Below are 17540 nucleotides of genomic sequence, written 5' to 3'. Positions count from 1 at the left end.
GATTTTCATATAACTCAAATGCGTTGCAATTGAAGTAGTACTCTTTAATTTAAGCCTAAAAATTCAATCAATAAACCATATTTGGAGTATTTTGAGTGAGCTCCAAACAAGGTTTTAAATAGATCCTATGTTGCTTGAGAGGTTTCACAATCATCAACATGATAAATATAGCAGTCACATCAAGTGCAAGCTTCATAATGGCTTGTGCTTTTTCATAAATGTTCTCCCATATTATTGAGAATGTCAATTCCCTTGGCTTCTTCTCTCGACCACTTGTGATAGATCATAAGCCTTTCTTCATTAGGTTGAGTCTGGTCCATGTGTGCCATGTGTGAAACCTGACACATTTGAATCGACATGAGGGGGAATCTTTGGCCATTTTTTTGGCATGAGTAGTAGTAGTTTATTGAGAGTAGTTTAGCAAGAGAGTTGAAGTTGAATTTGGAAAAGTATACAAGAAGCACTAGTGCCAAAAAACACTATGTAACTATCAAGAGATACTAGCAAATTGATCCTTTGATGTTGGATCTCAAAATTGAATCCCTTCCTTGTTGATTTCATATGAGAGCTCTATTGGAAATTGAGTGCTAGGGTAGATAAAAGAGCAAATGACTTGATTTGAGCCAAAGGAGTGAGAGAAATTTTGGAACACAAAGTGGAGAGAGGATTTGGTATGTTCAAAGGAGCGAAGGACTTGTTTGGTGCCTCCTCTCTGCCAAATCATTTGAAGACTACAGTAGGTGCAAGTCCTAATCTTGATTCCACAAGACAACAAGATGATCCATTGTAACGTGTCCACGTGTTCCCTTATAGGACATGTCCTAGCACTCCATCGGAAAGAGAGTCTAGAAAGCTCCACCCGGCACTCCCATGGAATGTTATGGGGTTTGCAATCTAGGACTTCCCACATCTGCCATGTAGCGGAAGTATTTCGGCCGTTCCCACTTAGGACCGTTTGAATCAAGGTTTCCCCTAATGGTCACTTTCCTAAACGTTAGCTAGCGTCAAACCCTAGGCGAACCCTAGGTGAACTACTTTACGCAGAAACGCTAAGGACGAAGCGGATTCATGCTGCACTTGGTTCAAGGAAAATGGGAAATGAGAGGGATGCAAGGCTCAACCTCACTACCCACAAGGCATAGTCCTATTCTGTTACCCTAAAACAGCATAAACGAGAGGGATGCAAGGCTTAGCCTCTCTGTCCATAAGGCATAGTCCCATTCCGTTTCCCTAAAACAACATAAATCGGGATTCTAGTAATCTAAACCCTAGGTCAGTGCCCTTGTTGTTAATTTCCTTCGAGAAGAGCTCCTTGCTGTCCATTTCGATTGAGAAAAGTTCCTGGCCAATAGGGACCACCCATCCGTAGGACAAACCCATGGCCACATCCACCGCACTTTCCTCAGGATTGCTTTAATTGTCTAATTACCTACCATAATTAGTTGGACACGCATAAAACTGCTTCCTTAATTAGCCAGTTAGACACTAGTTCCTTCATATAATCTTAGCACTTGACATAGAAAAACAGTGCCAAACAAGTTCCTTTTCAACACATTACCTTATTTATCTTTGGAATACATCCATAAAGTCCAGCGCGTAGGCTAATCCACAATCCGCCCGAAGGCTATCCATAATCCGCCTGAAGGCTATCCATAATCTGCCCGAAGGCTATCTAGCAATCCACAGGGATTACTAATCCAAGATTTTGCCCGTGGACTAGTATGTGAGCCTCAAGATCCAATCTTGAGTCACGTTGGCCTCTTATGCAAGGTTCGGAAGGCAAGGGATTTATCCCAGAGCCCCCCACTGGCACCCAAGCATCCTCCTACTCCAAGTAGTGCCCAACGGAGAGACCTCACACAGCGGGTTCGGTCCACATTCCCGGCGTGGCTAACAATCCCTTTGGTTAGGGTCAGGTAGATAGCCAGGGGTAACTGATGCTGCTTGTCCCTTCAGGCCTTCAACCTGAAGCATTAATTAACTTTCCATCTTTTAGTTCTCTAAGCAAATAGTGCAAATAGTGCTCATAAACTGTTACAAGCACAATCAATCCAATGGTCATTTATTTGGCCAACTGCTAAGGAGTGAATCCTTCTCTCTGAATGCATCCAGCATTCGATCCAGGATCAATTGCGACTTGGCAAGATCCCCCAAGGGTTTGTTTGTTCACCCTTTTGTCCTTGGGTTAGGGCCATACCCTGTTAACCCAACTTAACCAATACCTTAGGTTTCATAAATTAATAGTAAATCTTGGTGACCATGTCGCTCTAACTTGATTGATCCTTTGCTTCCAAGCAAATACCTAACTTCCCTTAACTTGGAAATTTTTCCCAAGAAAGGTGATGTAACACGATGACTACTCATCGTCTTGCAAGTTAAACTTGCGCAAGAACCTGCCAACCTCATTCCAAGGAATGGCAAAACTCTCTTGTGATCAAACCACAAGGCCATGCAACGTTGCAACTTGCTGCACAAGTGTCGCACCTATTCCATGGGATCATTTCACCCATTGAACAGTGTTTCCTTGTAAAGGAATTATGTTTAGACAAGAAGGAGGGTTTAGGGTGTCTTCTTACCCAACCCAATCCTAATTGCACTAGCCGTCAACGTTCGGTCCTAGGGATTCCAACTCAATCCAAGTTTTAGCATTAGGCCGAATGTTCCTTAGGGTAGAAACTCTAGATTATTATTTGCATGAGCATCCATTTGACCCAACATTCCGTGAATGTGGGTAGGACCTTTGGGTTTGAGGGTTTTCACTTGGTAACAAGTGCAAAACTATGCCGAATCCTTAGTGTGCTAAAACCCTAGTTAGTACTTGGGGTATTTATCGTATCGACTGAACCATGCCTATATGAATCCCTTGCGGGTTAGGTGATTTAGACAATTCGATCTACTTATCTTGCGACAAGGACGAGCCTTTCCTAGAGATGATAAACTTGATCTAAATGAGAAAAATAGTTGCAAAATGTCACAATACACGTAAACATGTGATTCATTGCTTCTACGTAACACTAGATTCGCAATAATCCTATCCTTTCTTGCTAAAAGTCAAAACACATGATAATTTGCAGAATAACTTTCATAGGGCCTACTAGGACTTACATCAAAGAATCATGCCTACAACCTTTTTGTCTAGGCATTCGAGTTTCATGCTTTTATAAGCCATGCAATCCTTTCTAAATGCCACTCGATGAATTGAAATTTATGCACGATGAGTGTGCAACATGCAACCCTTTCCTAACTACAACATAGTTAATGAAGTTTATGCAAAGTGAATATTGTAGGACTAGTGTTGGCTTATTCCATTTTGCAAACACATGCCACATGCAAGTCCATAGAATCATTTTTGCGCTCTGCTATTACTTTTTGAGTAACATCCTACGGTGTTAACGAATTTTCCTAATGAATCATTATAAGGAAGATATTGCCTAAAATGCGACATACGCTTATTCCTTCCATGTCCAGTAAAAAATGCACTTAACAATTTCATTCATTTGCCCTAAGTAATAGGTGTTTAGAGTCATTACTTTGGAATTGTACCAAAATAGGAACATGCAGCTAATCTCTTAAGACGGACAACTTTGGGAATGCAAACGATCCAAATTCTTGACATGCACCCATCCTTATCTATCTTTCAAAGAGATAATTTATTGAATGTACTTTTATCACTATTACGTGGACGCACGATAAGCAAGAAATGCATTATCCCTATGCTAGGTGAATTTGAAACATGCATAAGTGCTTTAAACCATTTCTTTAAGTGGAAAATAAATTCATGGAACCTGGGTTTGTGGATCCGTGGTGATGTCCACGTGAATGCTAGGGGAGGAACCTCCGGCAGGCGCGCCTTGCAACTTCTTGGGGGCCATCGTAGGTGTGATTACGAACTCCGTAGATTACCCTTGCTTCTACGCATTCTTCGAACAGCCTCAAGTTGTGCCTTCTCCCTCCTATGCACGAGATTCCTTCACCGAAATTCAAATCTTTGAAAATACTGGGGCTTGTGGGATTGGGGCTTATGGGAAGGCTTGTGGGGTTGGAGCTTTGTTTGTGGGGCTTTTACGAGCCCGGTTTAAAAATTGGGAGGGTGCATTGGAACAAGGCCCAAGCCTTATCCCTTTAGAAGCTTCTGATTGTCCAGGACCAAGTGGAAGGCCCCAATGATTGGGGAAAAGGATTGATGATCGGGGAAACGGGCAACGATTGATGGCACCATTGGCGAGGATCATGGGCGGCAGTCAGTGCTAAGCGCAGCAGGACGGCGGCTATGTCGGCTACAGCACAGCAGTGGTGTCCTTCTCACAGCACAACGGCTCCCTCTCCCTTCCCCCCCAAGGCTAAGGGGGGTTTATATTGAGCTTAAGGGGGGGAGAGAGAAGCCACCACGTAGCTGGTGCATGGCTCTCCCCTCATACACCCTTCACCACGTCACCTCCTTCTCCCACCATTCCCTTCCCAGCTAGGGAAATTAATAAAAAAAATTGCATTATTTTGATCATTATCCATTTTGCCCCCTTCCAAAAGGGTGTTTCCCCGCGGTTATGCATTCTTGAATCCCTGGGCTCAATTTCACAATGCCGAGGCCTCGTTTTTGCGCGTGCAGGGTATGGATTAAACTACCAATAATTACAATGCGAGAGATAACCTTGCACAGGTATTACGCAGTGTGTGGAGAGTCAAGTTTAGTAATATTTTTGAGTGGGAATATTACATTCTCTCCCCCTTGGAGGAATCAAGATGTCCTCATCTCAAGAAGAATTGGGGGTATTGTTGGTTGAGAGTGCTTTCATCCATCCAAGTGGCATCCTCCTAGGAATAATCTTTCCACTAGACGAGGCATTCTCTCAAGATTCTGGATCTCAATTGTCTCTCTCTAACATCTATCATCCTGTCAGGCTATAGCTCAAGGACTCCTTGGCTAGGCATTACAACTTGTTGGTCATCAAGTACATGGCTAGGATTAGGTACATACTTCTTCAGTAGGCTGATATAAAATACATCATGAACCTTTAGGTTCTCAGGGAGTTGCAGTCTATAAGCATTGGGTCCTAGGAACTTGAGGATCTTGTAGGGTCCACAATACCTTGGACTTAGCTTCTTGCAATCTCCTAAGGATAGGGAACTCTTCTTCTGGCGTACGTGAATAAAGACCATGTCTCCTTCCTCGAGGGTTCTATCTTGATGTTTCAAATCTGCATATGCCTTCTGTCTATCCTTGGCGACTTGTATGTCCTGTCTTATTGACCTAATTTGGTCATCCATATCTTCCAGCATCTGCCTTGAAGCCTCAACCCTCAAGGTTGGATCCGAGAAGTTTAAAGGACTTCGACAGTCATGCCCATACCATGCTTGAAAAGGGGTCATCTGAATGCTTTGTTGGTAAGAAGCATTGTAGGCAAACTCAACCAGTGGGCAAGTATTGAATCCACCTTTTTGGTTCACGGCAACAGTGTGCCCTTAGCATATCCTCGATGACTTGGTTGACTCGCTCCGTTTGACCATCGGTTTGGGGATGGTCAGCTGTACTAAAACAGAGTTGAGTCCCAATGGCTTCAAAGATAGCTCTCCAGAAGTGTGATGTGAAGAGAGAATCACAATCACTAATGATTCTTCTGGGCAACCCATGTAGCTTGAATATCTCCTTGATAAACAACCTTGCAATGTTTGAGGCTTTATAGTTTGTCTTAACAAGAATAAGATGTGCAACCTTAGTAACCATATCAACCACAACCATAATGGAGTTGTATTCTCCCTGAACTTGGGGTAGGCCAACAACAAAGTCCATACTGATGAATTCCCATTTCATTTGGTGAATGTCAAGTGGTTGCAACTTACATGGAATTTTGACATGTTCAGCCTTAATACGTTGACAAGATAAACACTCAGTGATATATTTGAGAATGTCACCCTTAAGCCTCTCCCAATACTAGCTCTTCCTGTCTGCATTGAGGGTCTTGACATAGCAAGGATGTCTTGAGAAAGGGGAATCATGAGCTTCCCAAAGTATCTTTTGCTTGAGTGACTGGCTTGCTAGTATACATAACCTTGTTCTATAGTTGACAGGTCCATTATTGATAGAGAATTCTTGATACTTAGCCTGTAGCTTCGGGTCTTGATCCTTGATAGGGATCTCCCTTAGCATCTTCTGATAGGTTCGATCATGGCATGCTTCTTCTCTAGCTGGCTCAAGTATTGGGTTGTTTGGCATGGACACCTTGGTGGCTAAAGATCTAGCTATTGGTGGCTTTTGCAAGATTAGATAATTAAGGAATGCCTTGCGACTGAGTGCATTGGCAACTACATTCTCCTTTCCAGGCCAATATTTGATCTCAAAATCATACTACTCCTCCAGTACTTCAATCCACCGATGTTACCTCATGTTGAGTTCATTCTGGGTATAGATCCACTTGAGACTTTTATGATCCATCACTAGGGTAAACTTGTTACCTAGCAAGTAGTGTCTCGAAAGCTTGAGGGCATGGATGACAGCTAATAGCTCTAAATCATGGGTGGCATAATTCTTCTCATGGCTCTTCAGTTTCCTTGAAGAGTATGCTACAAGATGACCTTCTTGCATAAGCACACATCCTAAGGCAAGTGTGCTAGCATCAGTTACTACTTCAAACTCTTTACTGAGGTCCAGGAGTTTTAGGATAGGTGTTGATACCAAACTTTTCTTTAATCTATCAAAGCAAGATTGTTCGGCAGTTGACCGTGCAATCGATGTTTGCTTCTTCAGTAGATCGGTTAGAGGTGCTGCAATCAAAGCATAGTTTTTTATAAAGACCCTGTACCATCTTGTCAATCTAAGAAAACTGCGTATTTCTTTGATAGTTGTTGCTATTGGCCATTCTAGAACATCTCTGACTTTGGTCGGATCCACTAAGATTCCTTATGCTGATACGATGAATCCCAAATATTGAATCTAACGTTTGAAGAATTCACACTTCTTCATCTTGGCATAAAGCTTGTGTGCCCTCATTGTCTCAAGGACAATGCGAATTTGGGGTTCATGATCTTCTTCTTCTTTGGAATCGACAGGTATCATCGAAGACGATGAGTACAAAGTTGTCAAGATATGGCCTAAAGATATCCTACATTAACCTATTGAAGGTGGCAGGTGCATTCGTAAGCCCGAATGACATGACTAGGAACTCAAAGTGTCCATAACTTGTGTTGAATGCCGTCATTGGGATATCTTCTTCCTTGATCCTTATCTAATAGTATCCAGACCTGAGTTCAATCTTGGAGAAGATCTTCGCACCTTGAAGACGGTCAAGAAGTTCATTTATTCTAGGAATAGGGTACTTGTTCTTAATGGTTGATTGATTCAACCTTCTATAATCAATACACAGTCGAAGCGTTCCATACTTCTTCTTCTAGAACAGCACTGTGGCTCCCCATGGTGAACTGCTAGGATGGATGTAGCCTTGCTTGAGTTGCTCCTTCAGCTCAATTGCTTCCGGGATGGACATTCTATAAGGCCTCTTTGCAATTGGCGAAGCTCCAGGCACTAGCTTGATCTCATGATCAACTTTCCTTTGAGGCGGAAGTTGTGTCAGCTCTTCAGGAAATACGTCTGTATACTCCTTTAGCCATGAAGGTTCTTCACTAGACTCCTGAGTCTGATCTAGCTTATTGAGCTTAATCAAGTAGACAGGTAGTCCCTTCCTAACTCCCTTTATAATCCGAGATGCTTTGGCCAATTGAATTTTTGGCTTTCCAGCCTCTCCTTGAGTTGTGACCAATTCCCCTTCAAAGTTTTGAAAGGAAACTTGGCCCTTTCCACAATGAATGTGGGCATCATTAGGTTTAAGCCAATCCATTCCGAGCAAGCACTCATGGATGCCTAGGTTCATAACCCTGAATTTGACTGAAGTCGAATTCCACATTACATTACATTTTATGCCCAACTCAGCTTTCAGCCAAGAATCCTAATCACTTAACTTTTTATCAATACTTATAGACAAGACAATCATTGATAAAAATAAGTCTTATTTGACACATATGGGCATAGCCCTTTCAAGTACAATCATTCTTAGGGAGATGGAACGAGCTGATTAATTCGAGGAGAATAAGATATTGTTGCATTTAGCTACTGGAACTGAGTAATAGTACGGATTGGGGTCATTGATTTTCAAGAATTGATAGGTCATTGGAAGATTAGGGTATCTTTTCCTTTGATATCCGTTCTTCTCTTGACGTCCCAACACCTTAATTCTGTCACTTCCCCATACACATACTTATTTTGGTGAACCCTTCGACCTCCGACATGTAGGGTTGCGTTGGCGTGAGCCTCAACAAAGATGAACAGTTTCACGATCTTTAGGTCCTCCATCCACTTGATTCTCTTTAAGTTAATTCGAAGATACGCAAGTCGGTGGGCAACTATGTAATAGATCCCTGAAACACCCATCCATCTCCGTTCCATGTACAAGGGTGATGGATTGTAGATGCGGTCTGGGATATTCATCATATCGATCCTCCCTCGATAATCTGAAGCATGCATCGCGATCATAAACATGACCTGGAACACCATGAACCTATTCCATGCTTCATGACTTTGCAAAACAGCATCAATAAGTAAGGAAATGTTCTTAATAGCAACATTTGCTTTACTTCTTCTTATTAAGTTTTCCTATATAGATATATCCTTTGTTGGTTTGCTCTGATACCAACTGTAACATGTCCACGTGTTCCCTTTTAGGACAGTCTTAGCAGTCCATCAGAAAGAGAGTCTAGAAAGCTCCGCCCGGCACTCCCATGGAATATTACGGGGTTTACAATCTAGGACTTCCTACGTCTGCCACGTAGCGGAAGTATTCCGGCCGTTCCCACTTAGGACCAACCTGATTCAGGGTTTTCCCTAATGGTCACTTTCCTAAACGGTAGCTAGCGTCAAATCCAAGTGAACTACTTTACACAGAAACGCCAGAGACGAAGCGGATTCATGTTGCACTTGGTTCAAGGAGAATGGCAAACGAGAGGGATGCAAGGCTCAACGTCTCTGCCCATAAGGCATAGTCCCATTCCATTCCCCTAAAACAACACAAATCAGGATTCTAGTAACCTAAACCCTAGGTCAGCGCCCTTATTGTTCAGTTCCTTTGAGAAGAGCTCCTTGCTGTCCATTTCGATTGAGAAAAGTTCCTGGCCAACTGGGACCACCCATCCGTAGGACGGACCCATGGCCACATCCACTGCACTTTCCTCAAGGTTGCTTTAATTGTCTAATTACCTACCACAACTAGTTGGACACGCATAAAATAGCTTCCTTAATTAGCCAGTTAGACATTGGTTCCTTCACATAATCTTAGTACTTCACATAGAAAAACAGTGCCAAACAAGTTCATTTTCAACAGGTTATCTTATTTATCTTTGGAATACATCCGTAGAGCCCAACCCGTAGGCTAATCCACAATCCACCCAAAGGCTATCAATAATCCGTTCGAAGGCTATCCAGCAATCCACATGGATTACTAATCCAAGATTCCGCCCATAGACTAGTATGCGCGCCTCGAGATGCAATCCCGAGTCACGTTGGCCTCTTATGTAGGGCCCGAAAGGCAAGGGATTTACGGCTAGACCCCCCTAGAACCCAAGCATCCTCCTAATCCAAGTAGGGCCCAACGAAGAGACCTCACGGGGCGGGTTTGGTCCACGTTCCCAGCACGGCTAACAACCCCCTTGATTAGGGTCAGGCAGACAGTCAGGGGTAACTGATGCTACCTATCCCTTCAGGCCTTCAACCTGAAGAATTGATTAACTTTCCATCTTTTAGTTCTTTGAGAAAACAATGCAAACAGTGCTCCTAAACTGTTACAAGCACAATCAATCCAAAGGTCGTTTATTTGGCCAACTGCTAAGGAGTGAATCCTTCTCTCTGAATGCATCCAACATTCGATCCGGGATCAATTGTGACTTGGTAAGATCCTGTAAGGTTTTGTTTGTTCACCCTTTTGTCCTTGGGTTAGGGCCATACCCTGTTAACCCAACTTAACCAATACCTTAGGTTTCATAAATTAACAGTAAATCCTGGCAACCATGTCGCTCTAACTTGATTGATCCTTTGCTTTCAAGAAAATACCTAGCTTCCCTTAACCTGGAAATTTTCCCCAAGAAAGGTGATGTAACAGGATGACTACTCATCCTCTTGCAAGTTAAACTTGCGCAAGAACCTGCCAACCTCATTTCAAGAAATGGCAAAACTCTCTTGTGATCAAACCACAAGGCCATGCGACGTTGCAACTTGTTGCACAAGTCTCGCATCTATTCCATGAGATCATTTCACCCATTGAACGGTATTTCTAGTCAAGGAATTATGTTTAGACAAGAAGCAGGGTTTAGGGTGTCCTAGGGATTCCAACTCAATCCGAGTTTTAGCATTAGGCTGAATGATCCTTAGGGTAGAAACCCTAGATCGTTATTTGCATGAGCGTCCAATTGACCCAACATTCCATGAATGTGGGTAGGACCTTTGGGTTTGAGGGTTTTGACTTGGTAACAAGTGCAAAACTAGGCCGAATCCTTAGCGTGCTAAAACCCTAGTTAGCACTTGGGGTATTTATCGTATCGACCGAACCATTCCTATATGAATCCCTTGAGGGTTAGGTGATTTAGATAATTCGATCTACTTATCTTGCGACAAGGACGAGCCTTTCCTAGAGATGATAAACTTGATCTAAAGGAGAAAAATATTTGCAAAATGTCACAATACACGTAAACATGCGACTCATTGCTTCTATGTACCACTAGATTTGCAATAATCCTATCCTTTCTTGCTAAAAGTCAAAAATCATGATAATTTGCAGAATAACTTTCATAGGGCCTACTAGGACTTACTGAGAGCAGAGTTTTGAGCCGGAGATGTGCCTAAAATTTGCAAAAAAAATCCAAAATTTAGGGGAAAAATACTTAACATCGAAGGCGACGGCTTTAGCTAGGACGATTTTAAGCACCAAGTGAAAGACGACTTTTAAAAGGTGCCCAAGTGACACTTGTGAATTTTTCATAATTTTTTAGATTTTTGTGTGGGTTATCAGGTGTTGCCAGTCAATGCGGGATGTCGAGACCGACGTGCAGCAATTCACAGTACTCAAATCGGAGACAGGATGGGGAAATGGCCACAAATGGAGCAAGATATGAAAAGGTGGACATTGGAGAAGACCAAAAGGGGTGCCCTTTTGAGCCTTTGCGCCCCCCGCCCCCCCCCCCCCCCCCCCCCCCCCCACCAAAAAAAAAATTATGCATCCTTGACCAAAACGTGGAGAGAGAGGAGGAGTTGGCGTGATCTACAGGTGCCGTTTTTTTCGCCCCCCCCCCCCCCCCCCCCTCATGAATGGTGGATGCCAGGCTGAATACAACCTATGTAATGGACATTGGCTCTTGATTTCCCTCTGTGGGCTGAGCATATCGCCGTCCTTTGCTCGTGCAATGGTGGCCTGAATGACGAGATGGAAATCTAGTCTTTCTCTCTCCTCCCTCTCTCTCCCCTAAGGGGCTGTTCTTGTGTGCAATAGGAAAATGAAAAATGGTGAAGGAAAGCTTGTCCAGTTGAGACCGGATTGCTTCCGAATCAATGTAGACATGAAGATTTCTGATTGTGAAGATGCGGGACATTGAATTGGGCTGACCCGCATTCCTGCAACAAAACCAAATCCCGAAACATGGAGCTTAAGCGGTAATTCAATTTTTATGAAGAAAAAATGAGTTTTTATGCCATTTGCTTGATGAAACATTGGTCCCATGGGCTGATTATTCATAATGATATTGTTTTCTATGAGTTTCAACAGTTTATAATCTGAAAATCAGAAAGTCATAAGTGATATGGCTGAAATTAATGTTATAAAACCCGAAAAACAAGCATTTAAGGGGTAAAAATGGGGTTTTTGTAAAATAAATGGAAAATATGAGATATAATACCTAAAAAAACCTGAAATTTTGCTATCAAGGAACCTAAGGGCCACATCCCACAATCAATCTTCATTTTTGGTCATTTTTTATTGAATAAAATAGAGGAAAAATACCAAAAATGGTAAAAATGGATTTTAAATGGGAGAAAATTAGAAAACTGTAAAAGGAAAATTCCAAAAAACTACATGTGTATTTCTACAGCATATAATGAAGGTAAAGCATGAGATTGGCCTCGGTCTACCCTCGTTTCTATGTTTCTGTGTATGTTTATTGCTTTCTTTGTAAGAAATACACATAAAATGACCCTTTCACCTATCAACGAATGCAAAACATTAAATGGTAGGGTGAGAGGGGAGGTTGATCGTCAAAATATAAACTAGAATCTATTTTATGTGTTGCATCATGCCTATAGGACGTTGTTTTAAAATAAAGGAAAATGCAGTATGAGCGTAAGAATCAGTGTCTTTTCTCTTTGTAGTACATAAACGCTAGCATGGAAATCATGAAAAGATTGGTTTCGCATGATGCACAATGCTAATTGTCTTCTGTTTATGCATGAAACCATTCAGATTACGCACTATGCATAGTTCATGGTATTAGCGAAAAAGCTCCTGGACTGCATAGCAATTGTTTTCTTAGGAATTTGACCCATGATTGAGAGTGTAAGGTTATCCCTTGCGGTAGGATAGAGGGGCGGTTTCCTAAGGGACTGTTAAGTAATGACACATGGTATATCTCTTGGAAATACGAGAAATATAAAAGAGAGGATTTTGTATTCGATTGTTATATGTTAAGCAGCGCATCAAGGGGCCAATCCCTGCGATGTAGGAGAGCTGTAGTGGGGCCGTGGTGTTTCTACCGAGACGTTGCCTCCATGTATGTGATCATGGCATTGCGAATGTGTATGGGTTCTCCCTCTGAGGAGTTTATAGAAAGGAAAATGCTGGACTACAAAACGATGAAACTATAAACGCATACATTAGGCTTTAGGGTAGTTTGTCCTTTAGCGGTAGATTGATGCTCTTGGTCCGCAAGACCGTGAGGGTGTGTTTGTCTGTCATGAGCATGAGGTCCGGCTAGTGCCATAGCCAGTGCCGGCCCATTTCAAGTCCCATCAGTGGTGCGTCTGTCGGGAGTTGCCTATAAGTGACAGTTTTCGAATCTAGGGTTTCAAGGGACCCTATATTATCCATAGAATGGGGTTTGTTCAAGGATGGAAAAACTTGGCTTTCCCCATACAAAACTTATTAATGGATTTAGTTAGTTATGTAGAGCATGAGTCCTCTGTAGAAGATAATTTATCTGATGAAAAGAGTAGCCAATTAGTGGTTACCCCATCCTCTAATACAATGGCATGGGCCGAGGTTCGCCTTGGTATGGTCTCTATCCAAGAGAAATCATGTTTAACCATCCTGTAATATTTCCATTATGAGAATATTTCTAAACCCATGTAATAGTCATGCAAGGGAATTCCAACATCCAAAAATACGCTGATGGTGTGATTTTCGAATTACATACTACGTATCTTGATCTCCACTTGCATAAAACGAGTTAAAAGAATTTACGTAGGAACCTCCTCCTAGAAAGCCAAAAGGATAACCTTTAGAATAAGGGAAAATTTTCTTCTTATTATTATTTCCCCCCTTTTTCCCCCAGCGACCGTCATGCTGGAGGGGAGGGGAATAGCAAGGATGACTAAGCATCCTTGCTGGGGGTCGTAGAGGGATAAGCCCATGCACGAGCTGCATGGGGGAGGGGGAGGTACCTCTCCCTCTCCCATATAAACCCCTGTGGGAGGAAGGAAAGGATTAGGGAGAAAGAGAGAGAGACGGGCAGCCTTCGCTCTACTGAAACCACGAGTCAAGAAGGGGACGAGCTCTGTTGGTTGCCGGGGAGATCAAGAGAGAGGAGGAAGCACCGCGTAAGGCCATGTCATCCACCAAGAGTGGTGGGAGGAGACGCCAAACTCCTGGCGGTTGCTGTGGGGCCAGGAAAGTCGCCGCCATCTTCAGTCTTGTCCTTCGCCGCCTGTCTAAGTAGCCGCCAGGCTGGGCCGACAATCGCCAGTCAATGATTCGTCCATTATCCCCCCCACGTACCTTCGTAAACCCTCTAGAAGGCCCTTGGAAGCTTCCAAGGGTCCTTCTTGAGCCCCTTTCCCACACCTTTACTTATTAACCCCCCTCCTAGGATTCTAAATCCCCCCCTAAGCCCTTTTTCTCCCCCCCCTCCCGGTGTTTTAAATCCCCCCCTAAGCCCCTTATTCTCCCCCCCCCTCCCGGATTTTTAATCCCCCAAAAAGTCCTTATTAACCCCCCCCCCCCCCCCACATGTTTAAAATTTCCACCTAAGCCCCTTGTTTCCCCTTCCGGTTTTAATTTCCCCCCTAAGCCCTTGCCTTTTTTTCCTCCGGATTTTTCTTTAAACTATTCAAGTCACACCCCTAAAGCTTACTTTGTCCTTAGGCTACTTTGCAGACTTCCATTTTTCTTGCATAAATTCCTTCACTCACTTTTCAAATCTTTTTGTGCAAGTGCTCTCGTAGCTTAGCTTTGTATTCTAAGTCTTATCAAACAAGCCGGTGTCCACACACTCCCATGTCCTAAAAATCCAAGTCATCATCACGGCCTCGTATGGTACCACGTAAGGAAGAATATAGCCGTGAGATAAAAGATAGGGAGGGAAGTAGAGGGAGTGAAAAGAGGGAGTGAAGGAGGAATAGTGGGAAAAAGGTAAAAGATAAGGAAGGAGAAGACGATGGAATTCTAAAAAGAAAAAGGAAAAATGCGATCTCACATTCGAACTACGATGCCGCTAAAGAAAGTCCAAGGTGTAGCTACAGGAGGGTCATCGCCCGGTATCCATGTGGATATCTCACCTCAAAGCCAGGTTTTTTCTTCTTGGTGTTAATTCGGTTTTAAGTCAATCATGCAAAGAAAAATTGTCAAGGAAAGATATATTTGTTCGAGTTATTTTTTTTCGAAGGAGTTTGCCTATGGACGACAATGTATACAAATTAGCTTTCTTCAAATTGCATCCAGCATTATAAAATTATAGGCAAGATTAACCATTTACTATAGTAATATATTCCTAAAGTGGAGAAATTATATCTTGCACCATTAGTCTTATTCCTTTCGCAACGAATCATGGTAAAATGGCTAAATTCATGGAAGGTTTCTTCGATGCTCAAATTACTAGGGAGTTATCTTTGCTAGTTGCACATCTTAGCAAGGCAACTGTTGTTATTTGGCATGAGTTCATCTTTAAAGAAAACGGAAGTTAAATGTTAGGAATTAAGAAGTATAAAAATTAGTTATACGAACTCGTTTGGAAAGAAAATGCAATGGGAAACTGCTGGATGACACTCTTTCCCCCCCCCCCCCCCCCACTATTTGAGGACTTGGGACTAATAAAATGTGTATACACCAATTTCACAGCTAGGCCTTTTTTCCCAAAGGAGAAATTGTCACTCTTTGTATCACCTTGGCATTATGTTATATGCCAAATTAAACTGTATTAATTGGGAAAGTTAATTGTCACAAGGATAGTAAAACCATGACAAGACGATCAAGATTACCTTCCAAAAGAAAACTGAACCAATCTAAACATAGAAACATTCATACCCTAAACACTGGACTACTTTCCTTACCGTAAGGATAATAATTCCATAAAGATAAGAAACTAGGGTTTGTCCCTAAATGAAGAAACCCTAGGCCTGACATACGCCAACTTAAGGAATCTAAACAGATTATTCCATCGCAGGACTTGCGCAACATGTATGAAATCATTTTGTGATTGATTCACAAGGAAAAAAGGGAAAAACCCTCATCGAGGACGGCAGATCCTTACGCAAGTTATCTTGCAAAAAGGCGTATTTTTGGGTATCCTTCTAATTAAGGAAAGGTGTAAACCAGAAACTAGCATATCTAAGGATACCTTAGGGTTAATCAAGTTGGGTATACCCTACACCTGAATATAAGGGATCTTGCTAAGTTACAAGACATCTTGAGAACGACTGCTGATACACTCAAAAAGGAAAGAACACTTCCTTAGCAGTTTGCCATACAACTGGGTTGATTAATGGAAATGTTTGTGCTTGCTAGAGATTTTAGGGCTCTATTTGAATTATGAATTACAAATTAAACAAGTACCTATACTTCAGGTTAAAGGCCTGAAGGGAGAGGCAGCTTCAATTACCCCCGACTGCTTGCCTGACCCTAACCAAGGGGGTTGTTGATCGTGCCGGGAACGTGGACCGAACCCGCGGCGAGAGGTCTCTCCGTTGAGTTCTACTTGGAACAGGAGGACGCTTGGGTACCAGGGGGGCTCTGGCCGTAAATCCCTCGCCTTCCGGGTCCTGCACAAGAGGCTAACGTGACTCGGGATTGGATCTCGAGGCCCGCATACTAGTTGACGGGCGAAAGCTTGGAATAGTAATCCCTGGAGATTACTTCTTAGCCTTCGGGCAGATTATGGAAAAGCCTACGGGTGGAACTCCTTGTATTTCAAAGATAAAATGATGAAATGTTAAAAGAACTTTCTTGATGTTGTTTTTCTATGTCACGTGATAAGATTACGTGAAGGAACAAGTGCTTAACAAGGTTAATTAAAGAAGCTGATTGTTATATGTCAAATTAATGTGTTAGATAATTACTTAACTAAAACAAACCGAGGAAAGTGCGGAGGATGGGCCATGGGTCCGTCCTACGGTTGGGTGGTCCCGGTTAGCCGGTAACTTTTCTCATAAATCTCGAAAGATAGCGGAATGATCATCATCATCAAAAAGAATAACGAGAACGATGACCTAGAGTTACGTCTTACCCAATTTACGTTGTTTTAGGGGAATGGAATGGGACTATGCCTCATGGCAGAGAGGTTGAGCTTTGCATCCCTCTCGTTTCCCATTCTCCTTGAACCAAGTGCAGCGTGAATCCGCTTCGGACTTGGCGTTTTTGCATAAAGTAGTTCGCTCGGGTCTGACGCTAGTTGCTGTTAGCTAGTGACCCATTAGGAAAACCCTAATTCTGGTCGATCCTAAGTGGGAACGGCCAGGATACTTCCGCTACGTGGTAGACGCGGGAAGAACTAGATCACAAAACCCGTAACATTCCATGGGAGTGCCGGGTGGAGCTTTCTAGACATCCTTTCCGATGGACTGCTAAGACGTGTCCTGGATGATACTAGGGGACACGTTACAGTTGGTATCAGAGCCGACCAACAACGGAATTGTTTTTATGAGATCTCAATAAAATGAAGTAAAGAAATTATTGCTGTCCAAACATTTCCTCATCTTCAATGGTGTCTTGCAGAACTATGAAGCGTGGAACAAGTTTTTGGTGTTTCGGGTCATGTTTATGACTGCAATGCATTCTCTGCTTTATAGACAAAGAATTGGAATGATGAACATCCTGGAGAAGATTTATAATCCATCACCTTTATACATAGAACGAAGATGGACGGGGTCTTTAGGAATCTACTATATAGCTGCCCACTGGTTCGCTTATCTACAAACCAACCTAAAGAGGATCAAGTGGTTAGAAGACTTGAAAGTCGTGAAGCTGTTCATTTTTGTGGAAGCTCACGTAAATTCGACTTTACATATTCAAGGTCGGAGGGTTGAAATG

This window comes from Lygodium microphyllum, chromosome 14 (assembly GCF_053477565.2).
Source record: "Lygodium microphyllum isolate KBCC chromosome 14, Lygodium_microphyllum_v1.1.10, whole genome shotgun sequence".
Taxonomy (NCBI): domain Eukaryota; kingdom Viridiplantae; phylum Streptophyta; class Polypodiopsida; order Schizaeales; family Lygodiaceae; genus Lygodium; species Lygodium microphyllum.
The sequence above is the reverse complement of the archived record's forward strand: the minus strand, read 5'-3'. Positions refer to the sequence as shown.